Genomic DNA, 15,561 nt, shown 5'->3' on the forward strand with positions numbered 1-15,561 from the left:
CTGAGTGTGGGACCAGGAATCAGTATATATACACATAAATCTAATGTAAAATCAAAAGGCAGGAACAAAACATTTTTAAAAAGCAAAGTAATTTGGGGCCAGAATGGAGGAACTTAACTGCCAAGAAAAGAGTTTGCAAATATTCCTTAGATCAAGTCCCTATTTCTAAAAGCAACTCCTGTGCTTATTGAGCAATAAGAACCTGGGAGATAAGTTGGTAGTTGAATGGGAAAAGAAATAGATGAAAGGAGTTAATAAAATATTGAAAACAAATTCTACCTAATTTATAATTGTGTATAAGGTTGAAAACCCTGCCTTTCCCTGTAAGTTCTTGTGCAGTATAGAATTATTCCCCAAGTACCAAAGTCACTTATAAAGAAAAGAGGTAACTAACCTTTGATTATCATTTCTAAATAATCTCTGAATGTTCACTATGGACGTGGTATCAAGGTGATAGTATGTAGAGGGATAAAGACCTGTAGGCAGCCTATTTCATCATCAAAAAATCATATCCATTGATTTTTCTTGTACAGCATTATAAATGTGGAAATATGTACAGAAGAATTGCACATGTTTAACATATTGAATTGCTTGCTATCCAGGAGAGGAGGTAGGGAGAAAGGGAGGGAGAAAAAAAATTGGAACACAAGCTTTTGCAAGGGTGAATGTTGAAAACTATGCTTATGCTTTGAAAATAAAAACAAAACTTTATTAAATTTCAAAAACCATATATCCATTCCAGAGAAAACTCTGGCTACACCTCAAAGGACCTTCACATGATTCCTAATAACTATGGGATTTAGAGGTAGTTGCTATTTTATTTTTCAGCATTTTCTCATTGAGTTAGCATATATGCCTAAATCCTTGGTGATCAAAAAGCCATGGTACCAGTTTGATGAGAGAACATGTTATAAAATAATTTTTTGAAAGAAAGAAGAAACAAGGAAATAAGTATTAATTAAGTACCTACCTTGTTCCAAATGTTATGCTAAATGTTTTACAAATATTATCCCACTGATTCTTTTTTTTTAATTAAAGCCTTTTCTTTCTTTTAATTAAAGCTTTTTATTTTCAAGACATATGCATGGATAATTTTTCAACATTGACCCTTGCAAAACCTTGTGCTCCAAATTTTCCCCTCCTTTTCCCCACCTCCTCCACTAGATAGCAAGTAATCCAATATATGTTAAGCATTTTAAAATATGTATTAAACCCAATATATGTTTATACATCTTTGTACAATTATCTTGCTACACAAGAAAAATCAGATCAAAAGGAAAAAATAAGAAAGAAAATAAAATGCAAGTAAACAACAACAAAGCAAAAATGCTATGTTGTGATCCACACTTAGTTCTCACAATCTTCTCTCTGGGTATAGATGGCTCTCTTCATCACAATATCATTGCAAATGGCCTCAGTCATCTCACTGTTGGAAAGAGTCACTCCACCAGAACTGATCATCATATAATCTTGTTGCAGTGTATAATGATCTCCTGGTCCTGCTCATTTCACTCAACATCAGTTCATGTAAGTCACTCCAGGCCTTTCTGAAATCATTCTGTTGGTCATTTCTTATAGAACAATAATATTCAATAATATGCATATACCATAATTTATTCAGCCATTCCCCAACTGATGTGCATTCACTCAGTTTCCAGTTTCTTGCCACTACAAAAAGGATTCCACGAACATTCTTGCACATACAGGTCCCTTTCCCTCCTTTAAGATCTCTGGGATATAAGCCCAGTAGTAACACTGCTGGATCAAAGGGTATGCACAGTTTGATAACTTTTTGAGCATAATTCCAAATCGCTCTCCAGAATGGCAGGATACATTCACAATTCTACTAACAATGTATCAGTGTCCCAGTTTTTCCACATCCCCTCCAACATTCATCATTGTCTTTTCCTGTTATCTTAGTCATTCTGAGAGGTGTATCACACTGATATTTACAGCAATCCTGGGAAGTAGGTTCTGTTATGATCCTCATTGAATAAGTATAACCTTGGGTGCTTGACTTGAAGAAAAATTGTTGTTGAGTTGTATCCAACTCTTCATGATCCCATTTGGTATTTTCTGGAGTGGTTGGTCATTTTCTTCTCTAGCTCATTATATAGATGAGGAATTACTTCCCATTTAAAGGAAAATAGTAGAGTAGAGAGAATATAAGACTTGAACTCAGAGGATCTAGATTCAAATCCTGCCTCTTACCTCTAAACTTGTATGGTCTTTGGGAAGACATTTTATCTATCTAGACCTCAGCTTTCTTATTTGTAAACTGAGAAGGTTAAATTAAATGATCTTGAAGGTTTTTTCCAGCTCAAAAATATGATTCTGACCTCCCTTCCAATGTTGAAATTCAGTGGTTCTGTGACTCCAATTGCCTTTCCTACCCCTGGCCCATTTTTATCATTAAAATACCAGAAGAAAAAATGTGTCAGAAACCTCTGTCAATCAGTATAGTCTGGGCCAGAACTTAAAAGAGGCAGAGACTTTTTCTGGGGAAAAAGGTGATCCAGTCAGTGTCAACAAAAAATGCTAGGGCATTCAACTGAACTATGTATGTCCATCTAGAGTTAGCTATTTCCTTTCACTAAAACAAGACAGGTTCATCTGCCTTTCCCTACTTTCACATGCATTTCTTTAACTGAATGTGTTATGGCTGTCTTTGAAGACTGCTTCAAACTGATTTCACCTGTATAAAAATTGTGAAGGTGGGGGAGGATTTTCCCTGGGGCTTTTAGCTTCTTTGGAGCTTACCTTGATATTAACTATTCCCACAGTCTTCAAAGCTTTCCATCAGCAAGTCCTATCTTATCTATTTGTCCTTATTGGCATTTAAGCTAATTTTTCCTTCTTCCTAACAGACTTTCTAGTTATCCCATCTCCCAGATTTTTCTGTGATTTGCCTTTGCACTCAGACATCTCTAAATTACAACTCAAAAGTCACCTCATTTAGAAATGTTTCTTTGAATAATTCCACTAGCCATGATAGAATGGAAAGAGCATAATTGTTGGAGTCAGGCATGTCACCAGTGACACTAATCAGTTTGTCACAAAATTAGGCTAGTAGCATAAGCTTTTTAAGTTTCAATTTCCTCATCCATAAAATGTGAATAATATTTGTAGTCTTCTTCACAAGGTTGCAAGAATCAGAATCAGATAATGTATTTTAGGTGTTTATTAAAATGTTAAACATTATATGAATGTCATCTATTACTATTGTCTGATCTACTGACATTTTATCATCCCAATCCCTTAATATATTATTATAACCAATGCATAATTGCATGCATATTTATGATACCATCAAATTTTCTATCCTATTATAAAGCATCCCTTCGGGGATCACTCCCCCAACTTGCATTTGAGCTCATATTAATTCTCCCAAGGGAGTGTGCTACTACTCTGTACTTTAATACTAAAGTAGCCACCATTAGCATAAGCTGGTAAAGTAAATTAAATCTTAGAAAGATATTTACTCAAATGGCATAACAAAAATAGTAGTTAAATATGTGCAAAGAGCTATAAAACTGCATACTCTTTGATCTATCAATAGCACTATTAGGTCCCAAAGAGGTTTTTAAAAAGGGGTGAGGGCAGAACTTATTTTAATATTATTTTATCTTATCTAATTACATGTACAACTTTTGACATTCATTTTTTATAACACTTTGAGTTCTAAATTTAACCTCTCCCTTAACTGTTCTCTGATAACAAGGGAGAGGTTATTGCAAGTTTAGCTACATTTGTCAGAAGAAGTCAAGACTGGCAAGATCTCAGCATCACTGCTGACACTTTCCATCATGACTTGTGGATGTATTGGAGATCATTAGGAATGTACCGGCCTGAAAAAAAAATCTGTCAGCAATATCTGTTTATTGTGTTATTTGAGATCCTTAAGAGTCTTAGAGTATGAGAACATCGAAGTCAATTGACATTTAACCTTACTGAAGTCTGAAATGTGACTACTGCTTCCACACTGCAGTTTCATGGAACCACAGGTGAGAGTTGGGTGATAGGTGCACACCAAAGATGGATTAGCAACCCTGAAAAGGGCTCCACATGCCTTCACACCAAAGTTGCTAGTCCTTATATATTGTAATAGTAGATGTGAAGTGGCTTGCCTAAAATGACAAGGTCAGTCTAAACAAGGTTGAGGGTAATGAATAAATCTTAAACCTGTCACTGGATTAGGAAATATCTATCCCAAGCATGTAAAGACTTCTCCAGGTGGAATGGGTAGATGAGAACAATTTGCTCCAATTTCCCCGGAGGTTTTTGAAGCAGACTCTGAGGAGTGTTTAGAGCTTAATCAAGTAGAAAGATACCAAGTTAATCTACTGCATACCTGGCCATTGTCAGACATCTGGATTTTTTATTCTTCCACTGGACTTTGATAACTCTGGGAGAGATAGTAAAGCTGATGATTTTGTGCAACTTGTACCTCACTTAAATGCAATTCATGGGCAAACCAGGACATCACATTATGACATGATTAGTTCTCTTCAAAAAATGAAGGATGAACAATAACAACATCTAGTAAAATTGGGTATAGTCTTTTTTTGTAAATAGTATTTTTTTGAAGTACATGTAAAGATACTTTTCAACATTCATTTTCTGTAAAATTTTGAGTTGCCATTTTTTTCTTTTTATCTTTTCTATTCCCTCCTCTAAGAAAGCAACTAATCTGATATAGTTTATACATGTGCAATCATGTAAACATATTTTCATTGAAGTTTTCATTTTAGGCTCTCTTTTGGGAGGTGAGTGGTGGGTATTTTTATTTTTTATTTTATTTTATTTTTTTTTTATTTGGATGGATACAAATTTTATTTTATTTTTATTTTTTTATTCATTTTTCCAAATTATCCCCTCCCTCCCTCCACTCCCTCCCCCCGATGACAGGCAATCCCATACATTTTACATGTGTTACAATATAACCTAGATACAATATATGTGTGTAAATCCCATTTTCTTGTTGCACATTAATTATTAGCTTCCGAAGGTATAAGTAACCTGGGTAGATAGACAGTAGTGCTAACAATTTACATTCGCTTCCCAGTGTTCCTTCTCTGGGTGTAGTTATTTCTGTCCATCATTGATCAACTGGAAGTGAATTGGATCTTCTTTAGTGGTGGGTATTTTTTTAAAAAAATTTCTCAATAGTATTTTGTTTTTCTAATTATATGTAAACTTAGTTTTAATCATTCATTTTTATAAGATTTTGAGTTCCAGGTTTTTTCTCACTCCATCTCTTACCTTCCATCTCCCCAAAGACAGTAAGGAATCTGATATAAATTATACATATTTGTTTTGTTGTGAAAGAAAAATTGGAACAAAAGAGAAAAAAAACACAAAACAGAAAAAGTAAACCAAAAAAGAGTGAAAATAGTATGTTTTGATCTGCATTCAGTCTCCAAAATTCTCTCTCTGATAGGATATTTTCCATCCCAAGTCTATTGGAATTGTCTTGGATCACTATAATGCTGAGAAGAGCTAAGTCTATAATAGTTGATCATCACATAATCTTGCTGTTACTATGAACGATGTTCTCCAGGTTCTGCTTACTTCACTCAACATCAGTTCATGTAAGTCTTTCCAGATATTTCAAAAATCAGCCAGCTCATCATTTCTGACAGAACAATTATATTCCATTGCATTTGTATACCAAAACATATTCAGCCATTCCCCAATTGATGGACATCCGCTTATTTTTCAATTCCTTGCCACTACAAAAAGAGATGTTAGAAAAAATTTTGCATGTGTGAGTAGGTAGATGATTTTAATTACTATTTTACCCTTTGGTTCTAGAATATCAGGGCAATTTTTCTTGATAATTACTTGAAAGATACTATCCTGACCTTTTTGTTTGTTTGTTTGTTTGTGGTTTTCAGGTAACCCAATAATTCTTAAGTTATCTCTGCTGGAGTTATTCAGCAGAGAATAATTGTTTTTCCATGAGGTAATTTATGTTTTCTTCGTTTTTTTCCATCCTTTGATTTTGTTTGATTGATATATTTTACATACTTGTTAGCTTCCCTTTTCCCCATTCTAATTTTTTAAATTTAAAAAAATTTTAATAATAGTTTTTATTTTCAAAATATATACAAAGATAGTCTACAACATTCATCCTTGCAAAACCTTGTGTTCTAAAATTTTCTCCCTCCTTTTCCCTCACCCCTCCCTTAGACAGCAAGTAATCCAATATATGTTAAACATGTGCAGTTCTTCTATACATATTTCCACAATTATCATGCTGCACAAGAAAAATCAGATCAAAAAGGAAAAATATGAGAAAGAAAAAAAATGCAAGCAAACAACAAAAAAAGATCTCTCTCTCTCTCTTCTCTCTCTCTTTCTCTCCTCCTCTCTCCCCTCCCCTCTCCCCTCTCCCCTCTCCCCTCTCCTCTCTCCCCCCTCTCTCTCTCTCTCTCTCTCTCTCTCTCTCCCTCTCTCCTCTCTCTCTCTCTCCTCTCCTCGTCCTCGTCCTCTCCTCGTCCTCTCCTCTCCTCCTCCTCTCCTCTCCTCTCCTCTCGTCCTCTCCCTCCTCTCCTCTCCCCTCCTCCTCCTCTCCCCTCTCCCCTCTCCCCTCTCCCCTCTCCCCTCTCCCCTCTCCTCTCCCTCTCCCTCTCCCCTCTCCCTCTCCCTCTCTCTCTCTCTCTCTCTCTCTCTCTCTCCTCTCTCTCTCTCTCTCTCTCTCTCTCTCTCTCTCTCTCTCTCTCTCCTCTCCTCTCCTCTCCTCTCCTCCTCTCCTCTCCTCTCCTCCCTCTCCCTCTCCCCTCATCCCTCTCCTCTCCTCTCCTCTCTCTCTCCTCTCCCCTCTCCCCTCTCCCTCTCCCTCTCCCCCTCTCCCCTCTCCCCTCTCCCCCTCTCCCCTCTTCCCCTCTCCCCTCTCCCCTCTCCCTCTCCCCTCTCCCTCTCCCTCTCCCCTCTCCCCTCTCCCCTCTCCCCTCTCCCCCTCTCCCCTCTCCCCTCTCCCCTCTCCCCTCTCTCCCTCTCTCTCCTCTCTCTCCTCTCCTCTCTCTCCTCTCTCTCCTCTCTCTCCTCTCTCTCCTCTCTCTCCTCTCTCTCCTCTCTCTCCTCTCTCTCCTCTCTCTCCTCTCTCTCCTCTCTCTCCTCTCTCTCCTCTCTCTCCTCTCTCTCCTCTCTCTCCTCTCTCTCCTCTCTCTCCTCTCTCTCTCTCTCTCTCCTCTCTCTCCTCTCTCTCCTCTCTCTCCTCTCTCTCCTCTCTCTCCTCTCTCTCCTCTCTCTCTCTCTCTCTCCTCTCTCTCCTCTCTCTCCTCTCTCTCCTCTCTCTCCTCTCTCTCTCTCTCCTCTCTCTCTCTCTCTCTCCTCTCTCTCTCTCTCTCTCTCTCTCTCTCTCTCTCTCTCTCTCTCTCTCTCTCTCTCTCTCTCTCTCTCTCTCTCTCTCTCTCTCTCTCTCTCTCTCTCTTTCTCCTCTCTCTCCCCCACCTAGCTCCCTGGCTGGAAATTGGGGGTAGGGGGGTTATAGCTAGGCTGCTAGTAGAATCACCATCTTTTCTTATATTGCTTCTTTATGCTTTGATACGAAAGGGAAATCACTTCTGATCCTGAATGCTGAATAAAAACCAGACTTCTAAAAAAGAGAGAGAGAGAAGTAGAACTTATGGAAATAATAACAATAATAAAGCTAGCATTTATATAGCATTTACTATGTATAAAGCACTGTGCTAAATTCTTTACAAATATTATTTCATTTGAGCTTTTGAATTATTTTGAACAATCCTGAGAAATTGGTTCTATTGTTATCCCCATTTTACAATTGAAGAAAGCAAACAAGTTGTTACCCAATTAATGTTTCTGAGGGGAGACAGAAACAGAGAGGCAGAGACAGAGACATAGACAGACACTGGGAGAGAATGTGAATATGAATTCGAATGAGAATGCAAATGCATGCCAGTTTGGGGAGCGGGAAAATAATCAGAGCTGAGATGAAGTGCCTTATTAGAAGAATACCAGGAAGCCACTGTTAATGGGATCAAAAGAGTATATGTTTGAGGAATAAGGTGTAAGATTGTAAAGGTCTTGCTCTTATAATGATTTGCATAGACCAACATTGGTATGATAGGAGTAGAAAGAAGTGGAAAATTGTTGGTTTGGGGGTTTTATTTATTTATTTTTTTCATTGCAAATCAGATTTTTCAAGTAGAGTCAAAGGAATTCAAATTTTGTGTTTTCTCGTAATGTGAGATAATGTTCACTTATTTTCCCCCTTTTCAACTCTAGTCTATTCTTCCTACCCTTCCTTCCTCTTTCTTATCCTTTCTTCTTTTAAGATGATTAAAACATTAAAAAAATCACTTCTGGACAATCCATCTTATTTGACTCTCAGTATGACCTTGTTGAAATCATAATATTTCGAAGGTGTTTGTATTGCTCTCCTATTAAAATGCACATTTCATCCTTATTAAGTATTTTCCAGTTCCTCTTATTTATCTTTTTGTTTCTCTTTATTCTAGTGATTATATTATTTATTTAAAAGTTTTTACTCAGTTTTCATCAGAAATGTTTATATTTCATTAAAGATCCATTTCTCTTCACTAAAGATGCCCATTTTTGCCCAGTATTTATTTTTTTGCCTTTGGAGTATTGTATCCCATGCTGTTTGTTTCTGTATGGGCTTAGCTGTTAAATGCACATAATTCTGATTGCAGTTCCTTAGTATTTAAACTCTCTTTTGAGTAACCTGCAGTATTTTTTTTTTAATTTGTCATGGAAATGCTGAGTTTGGAAAATCCTTGGATTTTTCATGTTGGGATTTCTTTCAGGAGATATTCAATAGATTACTATTTTTATTTTTTACTTTGTCCTGATTATAAAAGATCTGGGCAGTTTTCTTTCATGATTTCTTGAACTATGATATGCAAGTTCTTTTTTTTCTTCTTTCTTTTGTCTGTCTAGTGATTCTTAAATATTACTTTTCATTCTGTTTTCCAGATCAGTTTTTTTAATTAATCAATTTATTTATTTTAAATAATAGCTTTTTTCTTTTCTTTTCTTTTCTTTTTTTTTTCTTAAGTGACTTGCCTAGGGTCACATAGCTAAGAAGTGTTAAGTGTCTGAGATCAGATTTGAACTGGGGTCCTCCTGAATTCAAGGCTGGTGCTCTATCCATTGAGCCACCTAGCTGCCCCCAAATAGACTTTTATTTTCAAAATATATGCAGATAGTTTTCAATATTTACCCTTGCAAAACCTTATGTTCCAATTTTTTTCCTGCCCCCCCAACCTCTCCCCTAGACAGCAAGTAATCCAATATGTTAAATATGTACAATTCTTCTTTATATATTTCCACATTTATCATGCTGCCCCAGAAAAATCAAAAAGGAAAAAAAAATCAGAAAGAAAAAAAAAAAAGCAAGCAAACAACAGAGAAAAAATTCACATAATTGATATCAATTGGAATGATAAGGAATTGAAAAGAAGTTTATCTTTCTGAGAAATGTGGAGGATTTCATAAGGTCTAGTTAAAAGGGCCAAGGGCTTTTCTAGCTAGATGAGTGGGTAAAGAGACTGAGTCTCAAAAGAGGTAAGATAGGCCCTTAATTATAAGCTAAAGAGCTGTCAGACCTCCCACCCTTTGTGTGAAGACATATTACTGTAGAATATCAGCAGATGGCAGCAGACAGCAACAATAATTTAGTGAAGAAGCTTCATCATAGTGAAAAAAGCCAGAAGATAGCAGCAGAGATCAGCCCCTGGGGCTCACAGCTATTGAGAAGACCCCATACCTAGCTCTGAGTAATGCAGGTTGAAATCACCAGTGGACATCCTTGGCTCTGTAGTGTCTGAGTCATGAATTGACTTGACCACTTGTGTTCCAGTCAGTAGCTTGTAAGTTTCTTAAAATCAAAGACTATTTGGTTTTGATATCAATATCTAACCTATTGTCTGATATAATTGTTTAGTTGTTCAGTCATGTCTTGTCATGTCAGAGTTTGACTCTATGGATCATTTTTGTGGCAAATTTGTGGCAAAAATACTAGAGCAGTTTGTCATTTTCTTCTCCAATGTGTCCCCATTTTAATAAAAGAGGAACTGAGACAAATTGAGGGAAGTGATTGGATAAGTATTTGAATTCACATTTGAATTCAGATCTTCCTGACTTCAGTTCTGGTGTTCTATCTACTGATAGCTGTCTCTGATTGATTTTATAATAGATGGTTAATAAAAGCTTATAAAATTAAATTAAATTGTGCTCTCTAGGTGAATATCTCCAGTATTTCCCTCATATGTATATTTTGCTTTATGTGTTGAATTGTGTATGAAAGAGAAGAGACATATTTTATATTATGACAGAGACTTCATTAGTAGGATTACTTTATACTGTAGTTTTAGGAGTGCAGACCCAGAGGAGTCCATAGGAACCTATTTGAACTTAGAGTAGTAGTTGACCCTCTGAGGTCTCAATCTGCTAATGCCAAATATACAGTTGTGGTACAGTCCCTGAGAGAATGTTACATTAGCTCCAGGTATACAGCAATCTGTCTTTTCCTCAGTATGATATTCTTCCATCTACCAACCTCCTGAGAAAGTATCAGGATTCTTCTGTTGTCACTGTCACTACTATGGTGCAAGCTCTCATCGCCTCACACTTGGACTTAGTTGGTTTCACTGCCTTAAGTCTCCCCACTCCACCCCATCTTCCACTTCAATGTTAAAGGTCTTCTTAAGGCATAAGTATGACCATGTCACTTCTCATTCAATCAATTCCAATGGCTGGCTCTCACCTCTTAGAAATTTTCTCCTATCTTTCCAGTCTTTTAATATTTTGCTTCTTACATATTTTACAATCCAGTGACCCTGACCTTCCTACTTTCCTTTCTCAGTACACTCTATCTCTGGACATTGTTTCTCTTCTCTGGCTGTCTCCTGTACCTGGAACTTTCTCTTGTCTCATTTCTAACAATCTGGATAGTCAGGTCAAATTCTTTTGAGTGATTATAGATCTAATTTTGGAAACTCCGTAGTCTTTTGGGACTTAATGAACAGTACAATGCCATTTGCAAATAGGAGCAATTTAAGGATCCTCCTTTCCATCAAGAATTCTTCTTTGGGAAGATCCTGGGAAGATAATGGAGTAAGTCAGAAAATTCCAAACTCTTCAGTGTTCCTCACAAACAAAACAAAATTGTGCCTCAGGGCAAATATAGACTAGTGAAAAACAAATAAGACTCCATCAGAACAGAGATACTCCTGGGACAACCAGAGAAAGGATCCCAGGACTGAGATTTGGCCAGTGTGAAGTGTAAATATCTTCATGCTGGCTCTACTGAAATATGAAGCAGGGACCCCTGGGGCTAGCTGGGTTCAAAGGTAGCCTCAGCCTCAATCATAGGAACTTTCAATTCCCTGACAGTGTGGTGAATCTAGGGTTTGAGAGGAGGAAAACTGAGGCAACCTCTGCTGACAACAAACAAGCACATGCCAGGTGAGTGTAGAAGCAGTGGGACAGGGGGAACTACTGGCTGCAGTAATTTAGAGGAGGGTGGAATTCTTGGTTTGGAAGAACTGAAGACCTGAAACCGGAAGTACCATCTTCCCATTCCCCCATAATTAGAGGTGATTACATTAACAACTTTTTATTTTAAAAAATACCAGGCAAAGAAGAAATAACCCAACCATAAAAAATTATTATGGAAGTAGGGAAGACCAAAGACCATTTTCAGAGGAAGAACTAGAAGTAAAAAACAGCTTCTTTTTCTCTAAAGAGTAATGTTAAATGGTTATTATTTTTCCAAAAATAATTTATAGAAGAACTTAAAAAAGACTTTAAAAATCAAATGAAATAGATTAAGGAAAAAACAAAAAAAAATTTTTTTTAAACCAAGAAAAACAAAAACAAACAAAAAAAAAAATGAAACGATTAACCAACTAGCAAAGGAGATCCTGAGTTTTAAAAAAATTGGCTCTTTGATAATTAGAATTTGGCAAGGAGAAACCAGAAAAGTTATGAGACCAAGAAATAATAAAACAAAATATAAAAATGAAGAAATAGAAGAGAATACATGACATCTTATGAGAAAAACAACAGATCTGGAAAACATTAAGAAGAGAAAACATAAAAATAATTGAATGACCTGAAAGCTATGATTAAAAAAGGAACCTCAATATAATAATACAAGAAATAAAGGAAATTGCCCTGAAGCCTGAATTAGAACAAGAAGGAAAACTAGAAATAGAGAAAATCCACTGATCGTTACCTGAAAGAAATCCTACAAAGAATACATATAAGAACATGATTGATAAATTTTGAAACCCCTAGATCAAAAATTTTTTTTACAAGCAACAAAAACAATTCAAATGTGTTGGAACTATAATTAGAGTAACACAAGACTTACCACCCACTACAATAAAAGGTCACAGGTTCTGGTCCTGGAATTATATATCAACAATCAAAAGAATTGGAATTGTGACCAAAAATATTATATCCAGCAAAATTAAGTAGTATTGAAAAAAAATTTTAAATGGACTTTCAGTGAACTATAAGAGTTTTAGGATTTTGGAACTCAATTGAAAATTTACAATATAAGAGCTAACATCAAAGACTGATTTCAAAGAACTTAATATGGACAAACTGTTTATGTTTTATACATGGAAATGTAAACCACATTGCTAAGACTGTCAATAGTAATTGAGTAGTCCAAAAGAAAGAGTGAGGTAGAGCTAAATTATGTGATTTTAAAAAGCAAAACTGTGTAGGAAAAGGTGAAAATGGTAATTATGCTATTATACAAATGATACTCAAATACTCAAAGAAAAAAAAAAATAAGACCAAGCTAGTGAATCATTATCATCCTGTAGCACCTTGAAAACCCTGAAGATTTCCAAAGAATCCTAGTTTGATCAAGCTTCAGTATTATTCCTTTGTTTTTGTTACATTTTAAAAGGGATATTTGTGAGGATAATATTTTTTTCTAAAAATAAAGTCCACAAGATTTCTTTTTTTTCCTCCCTCTTTCCCTTCCTCCCTCCCTTCCTCCCTTCCTCCCTTCCTTCCTCCCTCCCAATTGGGGTTAAGTGATTTGCCCAGAGTCACATAGCTGGGAAGTGTTAAGTGTCTGAGATCAAATCCTCCTGACTTCAGGGTTGATGCTCTATCCACTGCTCCACCAAGAGACCCCAAGTTCATAAGATTTCACTGATTTTTAAAATTTCATTTTTTTTTTCTTTTAAAACATCATTAAATTCAAGTTTCCTTCTCTGGGGGATGGGAACTACAAATTTGAAATCTTGTATATAGTGTTAGACACAATGGTTATATTATTTGGCTTTGTTTAAATATTTTTTATTTGTTGCAAGGTAAAGTTTAATGGAGAGGGTATTTTTTAGAGGAGGAAATTACTATGGTTTAAAAGATAAATCAACAATATAACTTGTAAAAAATTTAAAAGAATGAAAACTTGAGGTAGGAAATTGAATGAATTAGTTGTAAGAAGTATGATTTAGTTTTAATTCTTAAAATAAACTTCCTTAGTTTAAAGATTAGAAATTAATTCTTCAAAAGTTAATAACAAATATAATTCCTGTTTAAAAATTTATGGCTAATATGTAAACATTTTACATGACATTATAGGTATAGTCAATATCATATTGCTTGCTTTTTTTTCTTTTTTGTGTTGCTGTTGGGGTAAGTGACTTGCCCAGGGTCATACAGCTAGGAAGTGCTAAGTGTCTGAAGTCATATTTAGACTCAGGTTCTCCTGACTTCAGGTCTAGTGCTCTCTCCACTACATCACTTAGCTGCCCCATATTGCTTGCTTTCTTAAGGGGCAGAGGAGATTAGAGGGAAGGAGAGAATTTGCCACTCAAAATTTTAAAAAGATGAATGTTAAAGAAAAAAAGATAGATGTAATTGGAATTGATGAAACAAGTAATAGTGTTTTTTTTAAATTATAATTTGTAATTTTAAAAATTTACAATTTAATTTTTATTTATTTAATTTATTTTCATTTATTTATTTAATTTTATTTACATTTAAAATTAAAAAAAAAATTAAAAATTCATTATTTTAGTAAGTACCCATAAAGAAAAAACAATTTTTGTCTTTCAACTTTAATAGTACTCTGTTAAACAACTAAAAATACTTTATAGAATAATGCTTAGTTTAGTAAATACATGTCTGTACATCTTTTGTAAAGATTAGTGAAAAGAAATTTATTAGATGTCTGAAGAACTATGTGATTATATAATGTTATTACTAATTTCAGAAATCATACATGGCAGGGATGAACTTAATTTCTAAAAAGAGTAAATAAAATTTTTTTAAAGGTTTATGTCTCAATCTTTGTTTTCTTTTCTCATGTTAGATGAGTTTACCTCTACTCACTTTTTAGAAGCCATCAAATCAGTTTATCCGGAGGCAGCATTTGAGCTAACAGATGACAAGGAATAGAGAGATTTATTGCTGGCTTTCTGGTAATTCCTTTTTAACTCTTTAATGTTTGCATTTCTATACTGTTCCCTGGTTTCTCTTCTTTTTTTTCTCTCCACCCCCCCCAACCCCTGTTCTTTTTTTCCTCCACTTGACCTGTTTCCTTTTTTAATTGGTCTCATGATTTTATCACTTTTTATTTGTCAATCTTTTCCCATCACACATTTTGCTCCATACTTCTTTTACTTAAAATAACTTAGAAGTGCCTTCATCCTTTATCTTTGTCATTTATTGAAGCAAGATTATCTTTGCTTTCTAACTACATATGTAGAATATTAATTACTCATGTTGACATTTGTCCTAAGACATCCAGGTCTTCTAGGCTCCTGACTGACATCTAATATATTAGCAATCCTTCCTAGTTTTATATCATCTGAAAATTTGATAAGAATGATTCATAGTCAATTGAGATATTTGTTGCCTTTGCTGCAAACTTTTAACTTTCCTGATTTCCATTCTCTTCAATTTAATGTTATCTGTTAAGTATATGCTGTAAGCAAGCTTCAGTGCTAGGTGCCAAATATATAAAAATATATAAATATAAATATATATATATATACATATATATATATATATATATATATATATATATATACACATATATAAATATAAACTTCCATTGCTTCAGGAAACTTAGATTCATCCTGGAGAAGTGGAGAACTGATATTTAAAGATACACTCTTGCTGATAAGCCAAATGGTATCTGACTAGCCTCTGATTATGTCCAGCTATCTTCCAGGTCTCATAAGATATATAGGCAGTCCTTAATCAGTCAAGAAACATTAATTAGCATCTGCTAGAGGCAATAAGGAGATACAAATGGGAATCTGGAGTCAGGAAGACCTGAATTCATCTCTGGCCTCAGATAATTAGTAACTCTGTAATCTTGGCAAGTCACTTAATCTCTTTGCTTCATTTTTCCTCATCTGCATAATAAAGTAGTATTATAAGCAACTATTTCCCAGAGTTGTGGTAGAGACAAGTAAGATAATATTAGTAAAAGTGTTTTGTGAACCTTAAATCATAATAATAGCTAATAACATTAGCTACTATGATATACCAGGCATCTTCTATGTTCTAATTCTCCTTTACCTAAGGATAATA

The 15,561-nt window shown here is 35.2% G+C and overlaps 1 long non-coding RNA gene across 1 annotated transcript in view; it reads left to right on the forward strand.

The window, feature by feature from the left end:
• Positions 1 to 15,561, forward strand: part of LOC141543767 (uncharacterized) — a 41,241-nt gene that overhangs the window by 22,362 nt on the left and 3,318 nt on the right. Inside the window, exons 2-3 of the long non-coding RNA XR_012482516.1 lie at positions 5,441 to 5,591; positions 14,333 to 14,441. This is a non-coding gene — a long non-coding RNA (uncharacterized LOC141543767). The remainder of the gene's footprint in view (positions 1 to 5,440; positions 5,592 to 14,332; positions 14,442 to 15,561) is intronic.

The sequence above is a fragment of the Sminthopsis crassicaudata genome, chromosome 1, assembly GCF_048593235.1.
Source record: "Sminthopsis crassicaudata isolate SCR6 chromosome 1, ASM4859323v1, whole genome shotgun sequence".
Lineage (NCBI taxonomy): Eukaryota > Metazoa > Chordata > Mammalia > Dasyuromorphia > Dasyuridae > Sminthopsis > Sminthopsis crassicaudata.